Source organism: Camelus dromedarius, chromosome 20 (genome assembly GCF_036321535.1).
Source record: "Camelus dromedarius isolate mCamDro1 chromosome 20, mCamDro1.pat, whole genome shotgun sequence".
In the NCBI taxonomy this organism is placed as follows: domain Eukaryota; kingdom Metazoa; phylum Chordata; class Mammalia; order Artiodactyla; family Camelidae; genus Camelus; species Camelus dromedarius.
This window is the reverse complement of record NC_087455.1, coordinates 10,632,099-10,651,819: the sequence shown is the minus strand read 5'-3', so window position 1 is coordinate 10,651,819 and position 19,721 is coordinate 10,632,099. Positions and strand designations below refer to the sequence as shown.

At 54.0% G+C, this 19,721-nt stretch overlaps 1 long non-coding RNA gene across 12 annotated transcripts in view; it reads left to right on the top strand.

Moving 5' to 3' along the window:
• Nucleotides 1-19,721, top strand: part of LOC105096446 (uncharacterized) — a 232,075-nt gene that overhangs the window by 37,191 nt on the left and 175,163 nt on the right. The gene's annotated exons all lie outside the window — the stretch shown is intronic.

Below are 19,721 nucleotides of genomic sequence, written 5' to 3'. Positions count from 1 at the left end.
GTAAATTCGGTTCAGCGTGCCATCGCCTTGCTTGGAAGCTTCGAGTCAAGAGGCAGTGGGGCTGTGGGGGTGGTGCACAGACTCTGGGGCTAGCCTGCTGGTTTAAGTCCGGCTGTGTGATCTCCAATGCAATATTCACCTCTCTGGGCTTCAGCGTTCTCACCTGTGAAATAGGGAGTCGTAAAGTAAGTCTCTGTCTCAGAGGGCTGGGGTTTTCAGTGGGTTGAAGTATATAAGGTGCACAGTGCAGTGCCTGGTCCCCAGCAAGGCTGCTGTGAGAGTTACGGGAGGTAAAGCCCTCGGCACAAACTGAGGGCTCAGTGAACACAAGCTGATGTCGTCAGAGCTTTATTACTATTAGTGAAGCCTGCCCTGGCTCCTCCTCCCTCCCGACCCCAGAGCAGCTGGCCTGAAAGCTCTTGCCACGTGTAACGGCTTGTTGGGGTGACTTTGCTGGCTCTCCTTCAACAGTGGGGCCCCTGAAGGCCAGACTGCTGAGTCTTGGTTCTTTCTTCTTCTGTGGCGTCTGGGGCGGTGAGTGCCCAGTGAGTGGAGGAGGAGCTTAGTAAGCAGTGGCCGAGTGGGACTTGGGCGGGTGTAGGGCTGCTGGGAGAATGACTGGGTTCTCTCTCATGATGTCCAGATTTCCGATCGGAAAGATCTGGCGGCATAAGGTTATCGAACATCTATTGTGGGCAAGGTCGTCTGTGGCCAGAGCCTAGAAGTACACAGTGGAAGGAGAGCGGGTCCTGAGGGACCTGGGCTCCAGGCGAGGAGGCCAGATGGAATGTGTTTAAGAATAAGCAACGGTGGAAACACAGAGCATTACTGAGAATGAGAAAGAGAGTCGGTGTCTAGTTGGAGAACAGGTAGGGAAAGGGAGGGATTGGCTTTGAGGGTCTCTGGAAGGCTGCCTGGAAGAGGTGGCCCAGGAGCGACATAGGATTTTGAGGGGAAAGTGGAGCGTGAGGGATTCTGCTGGTGGAGGCTCAGGTTCACCTAAAGGGGGCTGCAGGGGCGTCCCTGTGGTGAGTCGGAGGGGCTGCTGGTTGTGGCAGAGGCTTTCTCTAGGGGAAGTGCTTGTGAGCGAACTGTCTAAAAATGAAAGGGAGGGAGGGAGGGAGAGAACCCAGGGAGGAGGAAGGGGACAAGAGGGGCTCCACGGAGGGAGGGAGGGGCAGGCTGCTATTTAAGCCTCTGAACACCATACAGAATAATTGATCCCACTGGTTGTCACTGTCTCCCAGGGACGTGCTCCAGCCCTGTCCTTGTCTGTCCCATAAGCCTGGCATTTCTCTCCCTGGCTCCTGGCTCCCCAGCCCCAGAAGCCGATGAACTGGCATCCTGGCCATTTCCTGCCCCTCACTATCTACCCTCCTCCGATCCCAGTTGCCCTGTGCAGGCATGACCTCACCCTGCGGCCGGGAAGCGGGGCTCCCATTCCCGCCTGTTTACCCTGGCGCAGTGACCGGACAATCGGAGCACGTGGTGGCCCCAGCATGCCAGCTGCGTGAGTTGCTGGCCGTGGGCACAGGCAGGCGGGCGGGGGCATTCCTTGGGGCTGACTCGTGCCTGGCCTGCCTGGCACGGGACCCTTTGCTTCTGGAAGCGGCCCTAGGGTGCTGAGCCAGCCCAGCTCTGCACTGAGCTGAGTCATGGCTCTGCTGTGTGGCCTCTGAGTCACCCCAGCAGCCCTGTCCTCCACAGCAAGTCCTTTGTGGGACCCTCCAGGGCCTGATTTGGCCTTTGACCCTTTGTGCTGCTGGCCACCCTCGAGGTCTCCTGCCCCCGATCATCTTACAGGCCTGGCCTGAGTCAACTTCATAGGATTAGCTGTGCACCTTTGAGACCCAGAATCCAAGAGTTTAACTCCCATCAGGAGCTGAGTTCTGGGAAAGAAGTGTGGGCAGATGAAGCAAGCCGAGGCAGGAGTGAACCAGGAAGATCCTGGAGGAAGAGGCCGGGTCTCATGTCCTGCCCTGGCCACCAGAGGAGTACACAAATCTCCCTTGAACACCCGCCCCGTTACTGCAAGGGAGCAGGTGTGACAGTAATGTCTATGCATTGGCACTGCCTGGGCTGTGTGCAGTCCATTCCTGTCCTGACCCAGAGACTGGAGGCCCTGTCCTTATACCCATTTCCTGGTGGAAGCAACTGAGGGTTTAGTGGGAGGAGACACTTGCTCGGGATCACTGAGCTAGAAAATGGTGTGTCTGGAATTTGACCCCAGACCTCAGGGCTGTATTAGACTCCCTGAGTCAAGTTCATTTGTTTGTGTGCTCGTTTCATTCTCTCTTTTCTTTCTTCTTCCCTTTGCCGCTTGCCTGCTGGGGCCTTCCCCCCACAGAAGACAGCTGTCAGCAGCGCAGGAAGCCACTATTAAGAGAAAACTAAAGTGGCATTTGGAGTCCTGCTGTCGCTGGGGCAAACTGGGGCGTGGACTCCATCCACAGGGACGGAGAGAGCAGCTGGAGGCCTTGACAGTGAAGACTCCCAAGGGTCTGTGTCTGGGCGGAGTTGGGGCACGGGGGAGGGCACTGGGTAAGGAAGTTGGGGAGCTCCTTGACTCTTAGGGGAAATCTTTGTTGAGGAGGGTGCTGGGGAGGTGTCTCAGGCCTAAGAGAAGCCCCTTAAGGATCTGGTTCCAGGTGTACCCCCTCTTTAGTCAGGAGGCTTTGGGGGGGTCATTTTATTTCTGTTGGTCTCAGTTATCTCTTACACAAAGAGGGGAAGTTGGGCTAGACCAGGGTGTCTAAACCCACCCCTCCCTTTTGCTTGGAGGAGAGGAGGTCCGGGAAGGACATCTGCATGGGGGTGAGGGGATTGGAATCTGCATTTGCAAGGAGCTCCCCAGGTGAGGTGGAGAACCCCTTTCAGGTCAGCCCCTGGAATGCAGATCAGGCCTTCCAGGCTTCCTGCCCTTGGTGGTCTCTGCCAGTGAGGATGCTCAAGGGTGAGTGGGCCACAGGGAGAGGATTTTGTTGGGGCTGTGCTTGAAATCACTCAGGAAAACAGTCCATCTGCTTCGAGTAAAAACTAGGGTTTCTGGCTTCCCTCGGGGTGGGTGGCTGGAGCTGGTCGGAGCTGCCGATACAGGCCCCAGGGTTCTGAGTTCAGTTACTACCTCTGCAGGGTGGAAACCCCAGAAGGCTCAAGCCAACAAGGTGGCCGTGAGGCCTCTGTTAACTCGAGGTCCTCTCCTGCAGCAGGTGCGTGAGCGAGATGGAACCTGTGTTGAAATGGACGCTTTTGAAGACAGACAGGTGTTTTGGCAAGAAGGCCAGATATTGAAGTGGGGCTTCTGGTCTTGATTTCAGGGTTGTTTTCTGTAGGGCAATGGCGTTGACACAATGGTTTCTGGAGCCACAGAAGGTGATCAATATCATGTGAATTTCAGCAGTCTGATGTAGAGGATTTCTGTGACCTTGAGCCACTGTGTCCTTTCCCACCACTCCTGTCTCTTTCTCTTATGTACTACATATGAAGATTCATTTTTAATAACACTTTTAAATGAGAGGAAACCTGAGCTTTTTTTTTTTTTCCCCTCCCAATGTTATCAGGCTTGTGTGTGGCTGGGTGGCTGCCTCATTTTGGGCAGCCGGTAGCTGTCTTGGCTGTCCCACTCCCTAACTGTATTTCTTGCATTCTTAGAACATACAGAGTGACTAAGTGTGGGTTCTTATCTCATTAGAGGGCGGAAGAAAGGCTAAGAACCATCATTTCCTAGATGGCCAACCCATGCTGGCATGATGGTACAGACTCTTTGCTGAGGACCGGCATGTAGGTTAAACAACTTGTCAGGGTCGCACAGCGGCGGAGTCAGAATTTGAGCTCCAGCCTCTGTCGTCTGAGCTTGCTTTCCTCTTCCTAGCCTGGCCTGCTTCTCCCGGTAACTCAGTGGCCAGTGTAGTGCCAGTGGTGGTACCCAAGAAGCTCTGAGGCTGGGATAGAAATGTGCATTGCTGGCTTGTGGGCTGTCCACACAGGGCTAATTCTCCACTGGATCCTGCTCAGCATTCTTTGTGCTTTCGGTCTGGCTCGAGCCAACAGGCAGTGCTGAACTGGGAGGAATCTGGGCCAAGTCAGATCTGGGCCGTGGAGTCATCTGGGGTTACTCTTGGGCCTGCTTTTTATTTCGCCTGCCCAGCCTCAGTTTCCTTATCTGTAGGGTGGATGTGATTGCACCAAGGTCAAGGTTGTTGAGAGACACTCTCACATACCAAGTGCCTGGTACATGGGAGGCCCTCAGCTGTCTTTTCGTTCTTTGTCCCTACAAGTCAGAGAAGCTGAGTCACGAGTCCTGAGGGGAGATGGCTTTCTCTTCCCTCCCTCCATGTGTCATCTCCCTCTCCCTAAGCTGGTATTATCTGGGTGTGGTGAGCCCCGCCCTACAAGCCGATGGGTGACATAAATCCCACAAACACCTCCTTTCACTCCGGGCCCCGTGACTGGCTGGCAGGTGCCAGCAGTGACGGGAACTGGTGGTGCCCCAGGGGCTGCGGGGAACGGTGTGTGCGCATCTGGGCAGGGCGACTTACCAGAACCACCAGGCAGAGAGAAGGGGAGCGGGTTTTGGCAGTGGAAGTGGTGTTGCAGGACCCCAGGCTTCTCCTGGAAGAACTGATTCCCGGGTGTGGTATGGGACCAGGAGCAGGCTGCTCCCGAAGGTGCCTTCAGGAGGCAGGGAGAGGACTGGCATCCCAGATAGGGGCATTCAGGAAAAGGGTTTCTGAGGGCTTGGGAGCTGGGGGAGAACCGCAGGTACTCACCAGGCTGGTTGCCGGCTGAGTAGTCTTGCAGAGAAGAGGGGCTGATAACCCCCTGCTGGTGGGTGAGTTCTTACTCTGCTGTGGAGCTGATCACCTCCCATGTGGCAGTGTCTCTCCCTCTCCTGCTGTGCGCAAGCTCCCTGCAGAGTGCCCTTCCCACTGAAACGTGTCGATGGCTGTTAATGGTCTGCCATCAGGATGTGAACTTCGGGATGTCACCCTGGACATGCCACTCTGTCTGCTGCTGTCACGTTGCTTGGGAACCTCTCACTTCCCCTCTTTCTCACGGTTTCACCTCTGTCTCTCCTTTCTCCTGTGCTTCCATCTGTTCTCCCACCTATGTTTCTATGCTTCCTCCTGCCCTTCCATGCGTTTTTCTCTTCCGGTCATCCCTGTGTATTTCACTCTACCCAGCCACCCTTCCTCCTAACCCCTCAGCCATCTAATAGTCATTGTCTGCCTACAGTGCACTGGGCACTGTGCCTGGCTCTGGAGATGCACAGATGGATAAGAGCCAGCAAGGTCGCTGTTCGGAAGGGGGCCGTGTTCTGGTGGGAAGTCCTGAATATGTATGAGTCACTACAGCACAATACGGTGGGCGCTGTAACAGAAGTATTAACAGGGGCACCCTGGGGCATGGAGGGGAGTGAGGCTTCGGCCGGGGTGACCGAGGGACGGTTTTGCTGAAGAACTGCTTGAATTGAGTCTCAGAGGATGACTTGGGCCTCGAGGCCTGTACGGGCCAGAGAGAGGAGTCAGGGGTGAGCATGGGGGTCCCAAGACCTTGCCGTGTGTTGATAGGGCTGTAAGTCGTGGAAGGACCCAGGCTGGAGACCCCCTGCACACGTTTGTTCACCCTCTGTTGCCTCGTCGTCCCAGTGCCTGGGACAGCGCATTCTTGGTGCATTGCCTTCCTTTGCTGTTCTTTCAAGAAGTGAGCTCCCTTTGCATCCGTGTCTCTGTCCGCAGTTCTCGTCTTTGGCCTGGTGAGGAAGTAGCTGCCCTGAGAGACACATTCCCCGGTGGGTTGAGGTGGGCTGTGCCCTGGTTAGACTAGTTCTGAGTCTCCCACCGTCACTCCGGCCCAGTCACGGAATTGAGGGGAAATTAACAGGCACACAAACCACTCTTCTCTCCCGGGCATGCTTATTGGTCACAGGGCTGGAAAATACAGGTGATGCTCCGCGGTTGCTCCTCTCAATACCTGGCTCTTTTGTGATCTTGTATCTTGACTTTGGTCACCGACCGTTATATCCTGACCATTTCCCGGTGTCATTCAGTGTTTTCAAAACTTGTTCTGAGTGACGTTCCCGTATGTCGTCATGCACCTGTACAAGAAAGGTACTCTGTTACCCGTTTTCCTCTGTAAAATGAGGATAATCAGAGCCTTTCCCCTGGGGGCTGACGTGAAGGAACACTGAAGAAGGTGTGCCTCGGGGGAGGGGCCCACCTAGGACGGCACAGCCCGGGCTGCCGGCCTCGCTGTCCTTGGCCTCTTTAGCCATGTCACCACCGCTGGGCATCCAGGCTTCCTTCTGCCTTGCCTGTTGTCACTCGCGGACCTTTTCACACATCTCTGCGTTCTTCCAGCAGAGCCCCCCATAGAGGTCTGAGGAGTTTCCTAGAGCCTCTATAGATTCTGTCATCACTTTCCAGGTGGCCTTCCCCTGTCACCCCTCCACGGACAATGCGAGGGGTTGCGGAGGCTTCCGGAAAGTGAGCATCTTAACTCACGCCGGAAACCCTACAGCAGGCGTGGAGCTGTGTGATGGGCAGACCCCCGGAGAAGCCCCTCCTCAACAAAACCACACTCTCTCTCTGCTTTTCTTGGACGCCTGCTGTGACCGACCAGCTTTTCACGTGTATTGCCTGTTTGTGTTTTGTCAAGTGCTCATTTCCTTTGGCGTGTCGAGCACATTTTTTCTCATGGATCGGTAAGCTCTATCTGGATTAACCTGTGGATTTTGCAGATGGGGGACCAGCGAGTCCCACTGGACTCATTGTTAGGCATGCCCTTCCAGGAAACGATGCCTCTGTTTTTTTTATGGGGTACATGTAGTTACAAATCTGCATCTGATTGTGGTGGCCAAGTCATGCTTTGCAAGTGAATGCGGTGGGGGGGCTGTCTCATTAACCTGGGCTGTTGCCAGTTTTAAATATTCCTCCCGAAGTGGTATTTGCCAGGGAGGTTCTCCCTTCTGTCTTCCTTCCTTTCCTCATAAGCAAAATAAAAAATTCCTGCTAACTTTCTGGTGTCATTGTAAATGCCAGCTCTTTGGAGACCTCCACCTGAAACCCCCAGATTAACTGCTAGAGGGGGTGGGGCAGGCTGCTCCTTCACAGCAAAGCAGCAGTTTCTAACTTAGTGGATGCTCTGAGGAACATTTGTTTAACATCTGCTTCTCCCGTAGATTCGAGTCTTTCTGAGGGCAGGACCCTTGTCTCTTATTGCATCGTGTGTGGTCCCTCAGCCCCCACGTGCAGTGCTTGGAAGTGGATGCCCAGAGTGGCGAAATGACTTGCGTGGACGTGGCTGACCCTGAACTTGACCAGAACCCTTGACAAACCTGTGGCCAGGGCTTGGCTTTGGAGTCTGAGCGAGCAGAGCAAAGGTTGGCTGGCTTGGCCAGACCTTGCCCCTGTGCCCTGCTGGCCCCAGTCACTCTGGGTTATTCTGGCTCAGTGAGGACAGATCGGGATCTAAGGGAAAGGTTGAGCCTGGCTTCCAGGTGAGTGCCGAGTGACAGCCAGCTGTGCCCTCTGCTTGGCTCCACCCTGTACCTGGCGTGGCTTCCCCAGGCCAGCCGTGAAACGAGAAAGAAGCTTCTTTGATCACAAGCTGAGGCATGAAAGGAACTGAGAACGCTGGTTTCACCAGTCCAGGACCCATCCTGCTCGCAGGGAAAGCTAGAGGGTGGGGGTGGGGGGAGAGGAAGTCTCCGTGGTGGGTCAGGTAACGTCTGTGTGAGTCGGAACGCTTGGTTCCTGGGTGGGCAGGGATCAGGGAAGCCTCCTGGTGGAGGGGAGAGAGCCTACCACCTCTTTGCGGCGCTGCCAGCCCCCTGCCCTGTGAGTCTGGACACGGTACCCATCTTGGAGATGTTCACATCTGAATCCTTGGAACTTGTGAATATCATGTTATGTGGCCGAGGGGTGTTAAGACTGCAGGTGGAATGCAGGCTGACCTTAATATAAGGAGATGATCCTGCATTGTCCTGTGGGTCCAGTGTCATCCCAAGGGTCCTTAGAAGTGGAGGAGGGAGGCAGAAGAGGAGATCAGAGTGATGTGATGTGAGAAGTAACATTGCTGCTTTGAAGATGGAGGAAGGGGCCGTCAGCCAAGGGATACGAGCGACCTCCAGAAGTTGGAAAGGCGAGGAATCAGGAGTCCCTCAGAGCCAGGAAGGAATGTCGCCCTGCTGACAACCCAGGGAGACCTCTTTGGACTTTTCACCTCCAAAACTGTAGGACAGTTGATTCGTGTACATTTAAGGCACTGATCTTGTGGTAATTTGTTCTGACAGCCCTTGGAAGCTAACGCAGCGGTTCATGAAGCCTTTGATGGTCACATTTTGTTTCCTGCATCATCGGGGGTGGGAACTGGAGACTGTCCCAGGGAAATGTCCTTTCGGGTGTGGCATCGGCAGACCTGTGTTTGGGTGTGGTCATCGGTGACTGGGTCCCCCGAGGCCTGCATGGTGACCTGGCAGGAAAGGTTTGAGTAAACCAGGTGTTCTGAGATCTGTGTGATAAAGATTCTTGTGTAAACGCCAATTGCTCATTACCTCTCCCTCTGACAGCCCTGCCTTTGGCTCTGGCAGGCTGGGAAGAACGGCATAAGGGTGCACTGGGTGCTGGGAGGGACCCCTCCCCCTCCTGCCCTGCTGTTTTCACTTTTAATCGCCGGTCTGTTGAAGTTTATTTCTTTAAGCATCTCGGAGGCACTTGGCAGATGTACATTAACCCCAAGGGATGAACCCATCTGTCCAACCTGCTAGCTCTGCCTGGGCTCAGGGCCCCGCACCTTCTCAGTCTTTCCTGGACACACGTCCCAGCTGCTGCTGACAGAGCCCTTCTGAGCTGCCTGTGCAGGGCATGCAGCCGGTGCCCCGATACCTTGTCGTCTTTCCTGCCCTGCCCCCCAGGAATGGGACGTCAGGCAGCAGTGGGGGCTGGATGGAGGTGACCCTGGCCCCGGCTCTTCCACTCTTGGAGTGCAGGCACTGGGCCTTCCTTCAGTGGGGTTATTTTAGCAGAAGGCATATTATGGCTGTGAGGGGTTTCGCACTAATGCTCTGCGTGTGTGTGTGTGTAAGGGTCGAACTCACTGTAGAGGATGACATTAAACACCTCCCTGTTGTTATCACCTGGACCTGGTAGGTACCTGGGCCGAGTGTGGACTGCTCACCTGAATAGTGAGACTCTCCCGAGTGGGTTTGCCCAGGGCCTGGCTCCGCTGGCCTCAGATGCCCTCCTCTGCCTTGCTCCAGAGCTGCCTGCGGCCCAGAATGCAGGGAGTGGCCTGGGGATGCAGCCCGGGCTTGTGCTTGGCCTCAGCCAAGGTCAAGTCTTCCAGGAGGATGAATCCAGAGAAGCTCACTCGCAGGGAGGGAGGAGGGGGCCGAGGCTGCAGTCTGGCAGCTCTTTTATATGCAAAGCCAACCCATCAGCCCCTCTGCCTGGAGCCCCCCCTCCCTCGCCTCCCCCAGGTAGAGGGGTGGGAGGTGAGGAATTTGTGGGGGGCGTTATCTCTGCTCTGGACGTGTACATTCCTTTGCTGCATCCTGGGGTCGCCAGGCACAGACACCTGGCTGGGATAACAGTGAGCGCTCCCGGAGGATGCTCGCGGGGAGGGCAGTGCTGAGCCAGCACTTGCCTCCCTGCATTTCCATCCCCTCTCCTTCCCTTCTCTGACAAAGGCCGGGCCTTTGGGATGGTAATGCCCTCTGGGCTGACGTTGGCTCCAGGTGAGAAATGAACTTGGAGGCCTGCGTTTGAGGCCACCAGTCTCATTGTTCATGCAGATATGCTGCGGGGCTTGGGACCCTTGAGGGGAGTGGAGATGGGAACTGGGGAGTCCTGAGACCTGAGACTCGAGTGGTCTGGGCTGTTGTCCCTTATGGGGGCATCTCTTCCGAGGTCAATGTGCCAGAGGTCCTAGGTCACCCATCCCCTGCTCCCTATGGCATCACCTTGTGCTGCTTCCTGGTGAATCCAAACCCCGGGGATCACCGTGAGGGAAAAGGCGGGGGTTTGGAAACTGACACTCCACAGCAGGTGCTGCCCGGTTACTCTCTGGCCTGTGTGAGCGCAGACCACTCCCTTCTGCTGATTGGTGCCCAGGGGATGGCAGCCTCAGGATAAATGTGCGGTTCACTTATTGCGGGGGAGGGCAGTGGATGTGCAAACATTTATCATCAAACAAATGTTAAGGAGGAGAGGGAGATTCTCCCACCCAGTGTCTCCCTGCCCCGGCAGGTTATGCAGGTCCCTGGGGTAGAAGAGTTTTGGGGAAGCATTGAACTTTCGCTCCTGTCATCCTTGTAACAGTCCTGTTTCACGGATTAGGAAATTTGGTCTCAGAGAGATTCTTTTGGTTTCATGGCCCCTTCCCAGAGCCGGGGGAGAGCCCAGGTCCTGCCTCATCCCTATGGCCTTGTTTCCTCCCTGCCCTGGCTCGTGAGGTCAGGGCTTTGGTGGCAGGGCCAGGTAGTCTGCCTGCTGCTTCCCACCGTAGGTTTGTGTGATGTCTGCTGACTGAGTCCCTAATGTAACTCTTGCTGCTGTGGGGGCTGGATATGCTAGACTCTTGGTGCCCAGAGATCCCAGGCTTTATCTGTCCGGGGGCAGAGTCCACCAGAATCGGGTCCAGGGTGGGACTGCCCCTCAGCGTGGGTGGGATGTCTGTCATGCAAAGACAAATTAGGGTCCGGTTCTTTGGTGCTTTTGGACCTACAGCAGGAACTGCTCTGGCACCCAGAAAAGGACATCTGTGAATTCCAGAACCAGGTGCGGATTCAGAAACAGAACCAAGCGAAACATTCGGGTTCCACCCCCACCCCCGACTGTATTAACATATGCTTGTTGAAAAGTGGCCTCAACCATTAGAGAAATGTAGAAGTAGTAAGTGACCTTTCCTGTAATGTCACCCCTGTCCTTTGGCAGAGAGTGTTAGTGGGAGGAGTCAGAAAACCCTGGCCTGGAGTCCTACCTTGACCATTTCTGTTTCTAAAGATGTCATGTGAGGGAAAAGTCCTCCGTCCCCAAGGGCCATCATGGGAGTTACAGGATATGCTTGATGAAATTCTCTCCGGGGCTTTCCTTTGTTCAGTAAATATGCTTTGTCCCCATCCTTGTCTGTTGCATTTTCTCAGAGTCCAGACACTTGAGAGTATCCATTCTCTGATCTGTGGCTGCTGTCTGCTCCCCAGCCCCGCCCCCTTGCTCGCTGGTGTTGGCCGGCTCTGATTCGCCTGCTCCAGTGAAGCGAGGATGCGGAGCAGGGGGCATCCAGCCTGGAGCGGCTGTGGTGTGCCAAGACCCGGGCCTGCCTCTGGCTCCCGGCATGTCCTCCTTAGGGTTTGAGAGGAAGTCCGGGTGGGTTCAGACTGAATGGATGCTCCTCTTTGCAGACTCTCGAAGGCGCCCACACACACACACCTCATTTCCCTGCGGCTCACTTCTCTGCTCAGGAAGCACGACCTTGGAATACTTGGTACCTTGAATTACCTTCTCATCTGTAGCTAGCTTCAAAAATGAATGGAAGGGAGATTCCTTTGAACTTCTGGAAGCACAGGGAATATGTGTGGTGCAGGTGCCGTCTTGGCTGCTGAGAAATCATTGTGGCTAACTTGCACGTATTGAGCTGCCAGCAGGGTGGTGGTAATACTAACGTTTATCGAGTGCTTTCTGGATGTGAGGGACCTGCCATGCACTTTGCCTGGATTATCTCATTTTATCCTCCCAGCAGCCCTATGAAGTAAGGGCGGGTGTTAATTTCTGAGGAGGAAGGCAACACTTCAAAATGGTAAATAAGCCCCTGGTGTATGCAGTGAGTAACAGAGGCAGGATGCAAGCAGGCTATTGTGATTCCAGAGCCTGGGCCTCCAAAGGGGATATTTCCCTTTCAGACTCTTTGCATCTCTCTGCTCCACTCCTTTTGTGAATCTGGTGGATCAGTGTTGTTCACTTTTCCTTTGGAATCTTTTTGTCTCCTCTCCATTAAAAAGTCTCCATCATTCTGGCCAAACACAGTGACTAACACAGTAGGTCGGCGGTAAATGTCTAGTGGGTGAATGTCCAGCGTAAACATTGAACACCTACTGTCTCCCAAGCAGCTGCAGGATTGGGTTTTGGGAAACAACTTAAGGATGACGTAGTTGCTACCCTCAGGCTGCTCGCTCATAGCTTTGTAATGGAGAAAGGGCTTTGCAGGATGAGTAGGAGTTCACCAAGAGGGCTGAACAGTTGGAGAGACAGCAGGAGTAGAGGCCCAGGAGAGAGTCAGTGAGTGATGTGTCCAGCGTGGCCAGACCGCAGGGCTGGCTGAGCTGAAGCTGGAAGTTTAATAGATTGGACCATGGGACCTCAATCCCATTCTGCTCTTTACCACTTGTGCTGTGGGTTTTGCGGTTTTGTCAGTGCACCAAATGAGATGTATGCTGCCTCTGACCTAGAGGACAGTCTGTAAGTGTTAGCTGTGGGCATTACCTTTAGCCTCATTGTGAAGCAATTGACTGCCATCCTGCGGGTTTGAGACCGAGAAGCAATGCAGTTAGATATGTCGGGTGGCACCGTTCATCCCATGAGGAAGGTCTTCGTCCCCCTCACGACTTGCTATGAGGCACAGTTGTGCTCTCATTGGGCGCGTTTCTTTGGACGTGACCGTTAAGGTGCCTGTGTGTTTGTAGCAGCAGGAAGTGATGAGCTGTGTGTTGTGAGCTGTACTGAGCTTTTTATGGTGCCTGGGAGAAAATCAGAGTGTTTTAGTTGGTTCTTCCATCAGGTTACCCGTGACTGTGAAAGTTGCACGTCATCCCCTCCTGCACCGTCTGAGGTCTGTTTCTCCTCCTGTCATTGTGGTTGTGGGATCCAGGGGGTCTGCTGGGGCTGCTGTTCCCTGGAGCCTGACTGGTGGGTTGGAAGAGCTGTGGCCAAGTGTGGCACGTGTAAGTGCTCAGGCATCTCATCTCTCTCTCTCTCTCTCTTTTTTCCTCTCTTCCAGTTCCTGCCTCTCCTCTAAATCACCCCACATTTTCAGAATTTATATTTGTTTCCATTTTATTTTTTTCCTTCTCTGAGTCAAAAGGAAGTTTCAAGTTCTGCTACTTCCTAGTTAGGTGACCTTGGACAAGCCACTCCGGTGAGCTTCCATGGCTCATCTGTCAGATGTGTTTATTAACGCCTTCCGAGAGGTGGTTGGGCACGAATCAAGACCCTGAGCATCAGGAGCCTGGCTCAGGGCTGGCACAGAAGGGTGCTCGTTAAGGGCAGCCCCCTCACTCCCCTGCTGGCAACAGCCACTCACACCTTCACTTTATGTCAAAGGCCTCATACTGAAGAGGGAGCAGTCAGCCCTCAGGAACAGGGCTTCTTCAGTGAGTTCTGCAGCATCCCTGCATCACCATGATCCTACATCATTATTGTCCTGCATCACTGTATCATCCTGCATCATTATTGTCCTGCATCACTGTATCACCCCGCATCACTGGATCACCCTGCATCACTATATGATCCTGCATCACTGTATCAGCCTGCATCACTGGATCACCCTGCATCACTATATGATCCTGCATCACTGGATCACCCTGCATCACTATATGATCCTGCATCACTGTATCAGCCTGCATCACTATATGATCCTGCATCACTGTATCACCCCGCATCACTGTATCACCCCGCATCACTGGATCACCCCACATCACTGTATCATCCTGCATGTCTGTTGCCCGAGGGACCTGTAGAGTAGACCCCACTTCATGTCAACTGGCCAGAACTGCTGTGGGTGGACCTTGGGGGTCTGTGTTGTGACAAGCCCCTAGGTGATTTGTAGGCACACTCAGATGTGAGGCTCACTGGCCCAGAGAAATGTTTTATGAGCCTGGTACTGAACCTCAAGCCGTGCCAGCACTTGGTAAATACAGAGTGATTCACACACACCCCACACAGTGGTGTGTGTGTGTATGTGATGTTGCACTTGACTTGCCATGAATGCTGCGATGCCACCCTGCTCCCATGTAGCTATGGAGACTTGTTTCCCAAGTCAGAGTTCTTATCTGGATTGCTGTTCTGGTATGTTTTTAATGTGTTTGAATTTCTGCTGCTTATTTTAAAATATTCTTTCCCTCGCTGTCCCCTTCCCTCCTTTCTTTCCCTTGAAAATGTTTATGTTGCCCTTACACTCTGTCTCCTGGCCCCAGATGCTGATGGGGTGAGGGGTAAGTGGGGTTTGCCTTCTGAGCCCAGAGAAAGGAGGAGAGGAGGGTATAAGCCCCTCGGCTTCCCCGCTTCACTTGCTGGAAGTTTTAAACAACTCCTTTCCTCCATGGAGCACTGGGATGACTTCCTGTGCCTCACCCGCAGTCTGTTGGATTTTTGTTCTGCCATCTCTTCCTCCTGCCCCACCGCCTCCACTTTGGATTTACGCAGTGCCCTCTGGGCAAGCAGATCACTGCCCTAGTTTACTTAATGAAATGTACCTGTGTGATTTCAAGGGAAGACTTTTTCCATGAAAGTCAGAAGTGCATTCCGAAGTCACAAGCGTGACCTCTCCGGAAGCTCAGCTAATCCAGGTTTTAAAGAGCAGTAGAACAAAGGTGATGATCGTGGGATGTGTGGGGTGGTGGGCTGTGGGGAAGGGCAGGTGCAGCAGGGTTGCCAGGTGAAGAGTTCCATGTGGAGGAAGGGAGCTTGTGCAGAGGAAGCCAACCCCCGAGCCCCCAAGAGCCTGGGAGCTCAGGGTGCCGGGCACTAGACCCAAGTCCTTAGTCAAGGCTGGGGTTCGGTAGGGTAATGAATCTGGAGGAGACCTGTAGTCTGAGGGTCCTGAGTTCATTTCCACCCCTTGATAGCTGCGTAACATCGGGCAAGATGCCTACCCTCCCCATGCTGACGTTTCTGTAATTTTGGGATTTGGGAATATTTATGGGGATTACATGAGGGAATTAAAGGGGGCCTCTTCTGTGACTGGTGATTAATAAATACTGTTTCTCATCTTCCTCCTTATTTGGAGCATCACCTCTGGTGTCTTCTTCCTTCTTCCCAACTTACACACCTGCCAGGGTGCACGTGAGCCGTCCACCCAAACAGCCCCAACCCCGCGTGGGGCTCCCGGAGGTCCCAGAGCACGTCCACTGCGGCTTGTGGGCTTAGTCCTTCAAGGACGCCTTGTCTCCCAGAGCCCCTTTGCGTTAATGAGATTTGAAGCTCTTTGCAGGCAGGGACCCCTGGGAGATCCTGAGTCTCCTTCAAAGTTAATGTCTTGGAGAACACAGTGTGCCCTGGAGCTTCTCTGTTGGGGTCCTGCTGTCCTGTAAGAACTGTCTCCTCGAATCTCTGGTGGCTCAGTTCCATGGCACTCTGCCCTCTTTGTTTGTGGGGATTTGATTGAAAACTGGGTCTTTGCTGACCTTTCCCTGGGGACTTTATGGACAAAAGCAAACAAAAGGAATTAAAAAAAATAGTTTGTCATTTGTAGAACAAGACTATTGGGAAGCAATCCCGCGATCTGTCACCAGGACAGTTGCACACCCAGAGCTGCTGGGGACCTCGTCCTGGTGGGTCTGTAGGACAGTCTGTGACAAGTGTCCGGGTCCTGCCTGGGTGGGTGCCACAGACAGGTTCCTCCAGGACCATCTGTCCTCCCCTCCACAGGTGGGGAGAAGCGGTCAGGGGTCAGTTGCTTTGGGGAGAGCCCACCTCCCTACTCCCATCCTGTCAGGCCTGGGCCTGGCGGGAATGCCGTCCCGCCCTGACGAGGAGCCGTCAGAGGAGCGAGCCGTGGGCAACATGCAGGACTTGCTGCAGGAGACAGCAAGACTCAGGGCCCACCGACAGGTCGTGGGCTGGGGGCCGTTGCGGGCAGTCCCCGCAGTGGGTATCAATGCCTCCTGAGCCTCCATTCGTTATCTTTTCTAGTGACTGAGCGCCCACCCTCCCCAACTCTGTCTTCCAGAACCTTCTTCTCCTATTGCCCTAGCCCCAGTCTTTCCCACCACATAGCCCGTCCTAGGCAGCACCGCCCAGGGGTTAAGCAGAAGGACCGTGGAGGCCGAGGGCCTGGCCTCACATCTCAGCTGCCCCTCTGACTCCCCGCACGGCTTTGGGCGCCCAGCTTGCCGTGTGCCAGGGTCCTCCTTTGAAAGCAGTTCATGCCTCACAGCGTTGCGGTTACGTGACAAAGTACAACCAGCACTCTCGGAGCCAGCTTGTGGGAGATGAGGTCGTGACCTGCTCTGCGGGGCCTCTGGTCATCCTGCCTTTGGACAGCGCCCTGGCGCCTGCCAACTTAAGGAGCAGTTCCTCTCCCAGGCGCCGTGTGCCCAGCCCGCCTTCTCACTTGAGATTTCCTTCTTCTGCACCTTACAGGTCTTAGCTGGGCCATCTTGGGAAAGTCACTTTACCTCTCTGGGCCTTGTTTCTCAGCCAAACAGTGAGGAAATGGAACCAGATTATTTCTGAGGCTTATTGTGCTCTGATCTTCTGGGGCTTCTCATGTTCATGGTGGTCCAGCCTCTCCTTCTCTGCCCCAGCACCCACTGCCCCGCCATGGGAACCCAGGCAGCCAAAGGAATCAGGCTGGGGGCCGAATTTCTTGTGGGGCAATTCCGTGTCAAATTCCGGGTCACCAGGCCAAGGCAGGCTTATTTGTGAAGTGTTCCCCTGAGCGCCCTCCGGGGACAGGGTCAGCTGTCAGGCAGTGGGGCATGAAAATACCGGGGGCCGGGGGGGGGACAGGAAGCAGGGAAACCTGGAAGGGGCCATTCCCAGGCCTTGAGTGGGTGCTCCCAAGTCTTCAGTATTCCAGCAAACGTCCTTTCACAGGAGACATTAAAGAAAAAGGTTGGTTCACTTTTTATTGAGGTAACATGCATAAAAAAGCACTCATATCCTGAGTCTGTGAGACAGCTTGATAAAACACCCACCTGGGCGGATAGGTCACCACCGGCGTGTCAGGATCCCTCTCCTGGCCCCTTCCAGTCTAACTGTTCCTCCCGCCTCGCTCAGCTAGCCTTGTCCTGACTTCTAACAGCGTGGATGAGTTTGACGTGTGTACGTATTTACTATGAATAGTGTCCCAGTGCATTTCGTGGTGTCTGGCTTCTTTCACTCAAAGTTACGTTTGTGAGGTGTTTTCACAGGCTGTGCGCCGTTGCTGGTCATTCTTATTGCTCTGTAATATTCCACTGGGGGTGTGCGTGTGTGTTTGTGTGCGTGTATGTGTGTGTGTGTGTGTGTGTGTGTGTGTTTAAAATCCGTTCTCCTGCGGCTGGGTGTTTGAGCAGCTGCTGGTGTCTGGCTGCCCTGAACACCCTGTGACACGTCTTCTGGCGAGCGCGGGTACACGTTTCTGTGGGTTTGTGCCTGAGGGTGACACGTGGAAAGCACATACTCAGCGTTAGCGCATTGCGCAAAGCACTTTCCCAGAGCGGTTGTCTGTCTTTCTTCAGAATGTTTGTCCACCAGCTGGTATGGATATGCCGCTTCTGCCTCAGAGCCAGTCCTGGGTGTTGTCTTTTTTAATTTTGGCCGCTCTGCGACAAAAAAGAGCAGGTGACCTGAAAGGAATAACCGAGCAGAGGAGGAGACAAAAATGCTCCCTACGAGAGAAGCGTGGCTGTTGGATGGTGCCAGCGGCCGTGCTGAGTGGTGTGTGGTGTGCTGCGCCCCCCACCCCCGCCCCGTCCCGCATTGTCGCCGGCGGGCCCTGTGGCGCGGGAGCACCGGCGGCGCCCCCGCCCCTGGTCAGGGACCACTGCTCTGCGGCAGTAATTCCCAACAGACCGTGGAATAGTGCTTCCCCAGGTGACAGAGCTTTAGTGTACCCGACCCCAGCAGAACAAACGTGGCTTCAGATTTGCCTGGGGGCCTCAGTTACTGTTTAACAGGCTGTGTCCCCCCTTCTCTCCCCTGCTGTTAACTTGAGCTGGTGCCATAAATTTCTGCTCCCCTTCCCGCTGCCAGCAGCCCCTTCTTGGCTGACCCGACGCCAGTCCTGACCTCCTGGTGCCATCCTGCTTCTAGGGGCTTGCGGTGGGAGCCGAGGAGGAAAAAAGGGGCGAGTGTGAGCGGTCCTGGGACACACCATCCTCGGGGGAGGCTCCCTCCGTTTGATACGTGAAATCATGGCTAGCATCCAGTTCTTCACATGTGCCCGGCAACGTGCCCAGTGCTTTTCGTGGAATAGTTCATGTCAGCCTCACGGCAGTTCCGTGAAGCAAGTAGATGTGATTTACTCCCCTGTTACAGGTGAGAAAACTAAGGGTTAAAAATATTTCCTCAGAGTAACACAGCTGGTAAATTTGGTAGCTTAACTTCAGACTCTAATCTTTGGACCACTGTTCTGTACTTTTCTCTTAGGGGTTGATATTTAGACATTTAAGCTACTTTTTGAGCCCATCTTTCTCTTGGGTCTAAAAGCTGTGTGAGGTTGGTTTAAACTGGGGTAAGGGGACCTCACTCTGTGACCCCTGGTCACTGAAGAATGCTTGAAACAGAGGGTGGGTAGGGTATAGTTCAAGTGGTAGAGAGCGTGCTTAGCATGCATGAGGTCCTGAGTTCAATCCCCAGTACCTCCATTTAAAAAAAAACAAAAAACTAGTAATAAATAAATAGACCTAATGACCTCTCCCCTCCAAAAAAATTTAAAAAGTTAAATTTAAAAATAAAAATAAGTAAATAAAAAAAACAACAGAGGAAAGTTGCCATTTGTCATGGTTGCTATGATGGATGGAATGATGACCCCCCAAAATGCCCATGTCCTAGTCCTCAGACCCTCAGAACATGTCACCTTACTCATCAAATGGGACTTGCAGATACGATTAAGGTTCAGGACCTTTAGATCATCTGGCTGTGACCTTGGATCATCGGGGTGGGCCCAGGGTAATCTCACGGGTCCTTAGAAGTGGAAGAGGGAGGCAGAAGAGTCAGAGGAGATGAGATGGTGGAAACAGGGTCAGAGAAATGCTGTGATGGAGGAAGATGGAGGAAGGGGCCACTAGCCAGGGGATGTGGGCGACCTCTAGAAGCTGGAAAAGAGCGACGGGTTCTTCTTAGAACCTTCCGAAAGGGGCGCAGCCTGCCAACACCTTGATCTTAGCTTATAGGGAGACCTGTGTCGGACTTTCGGCCTCCAGACCTGCACGAGACTGAATCATGTTGTCTTACACCACTGAGTGAGAGGAGATTTGTAATTGCCGCGATGGTTGCAGTTGCTGGGCAGTTGGTATAATAGTCAATCAAGTCCATGGACTTTAGAGCCAGGCTGCCTGACTTCAAATCCCTGTTCTGTGGTTTTTCTAGCTGTGTGACCTCGGGCGAGTGGCTTAACTGTCTGGGCCACAGCTTTCTCATCTGTAAAACTGGGTAAGACTAGATTAGAACACATAGGGTGATGGTGAGGCTTTAAGGAGGATTCCGTGCCTGTGGAAGGCCTGGAAGTAAGCTTCAGCTACAGCCACTGGGGCAGGTGTCCCAGATCAGGGCGCAGACTTGGGAGACAGATGGTCTGGCCTCAGATTCTGGCTCCATTCTTACCAGTTGTCTTACTAGTTGCCTGTTTCCTCATCTGGACAATATGGGCAGGAGTCCCGGGGTGGTTGGGGATGGTATCAGATGTGGGCCGGAGCTTTCAGCAGGGCGAGTAACTGGCACTCCGTAGCGGGCAGTTACTCTTATCGCTGGTGGGCTGGTGTCTGTTGGGCTGCAAGCCTTGAGCATCAAGGAACCATCTGG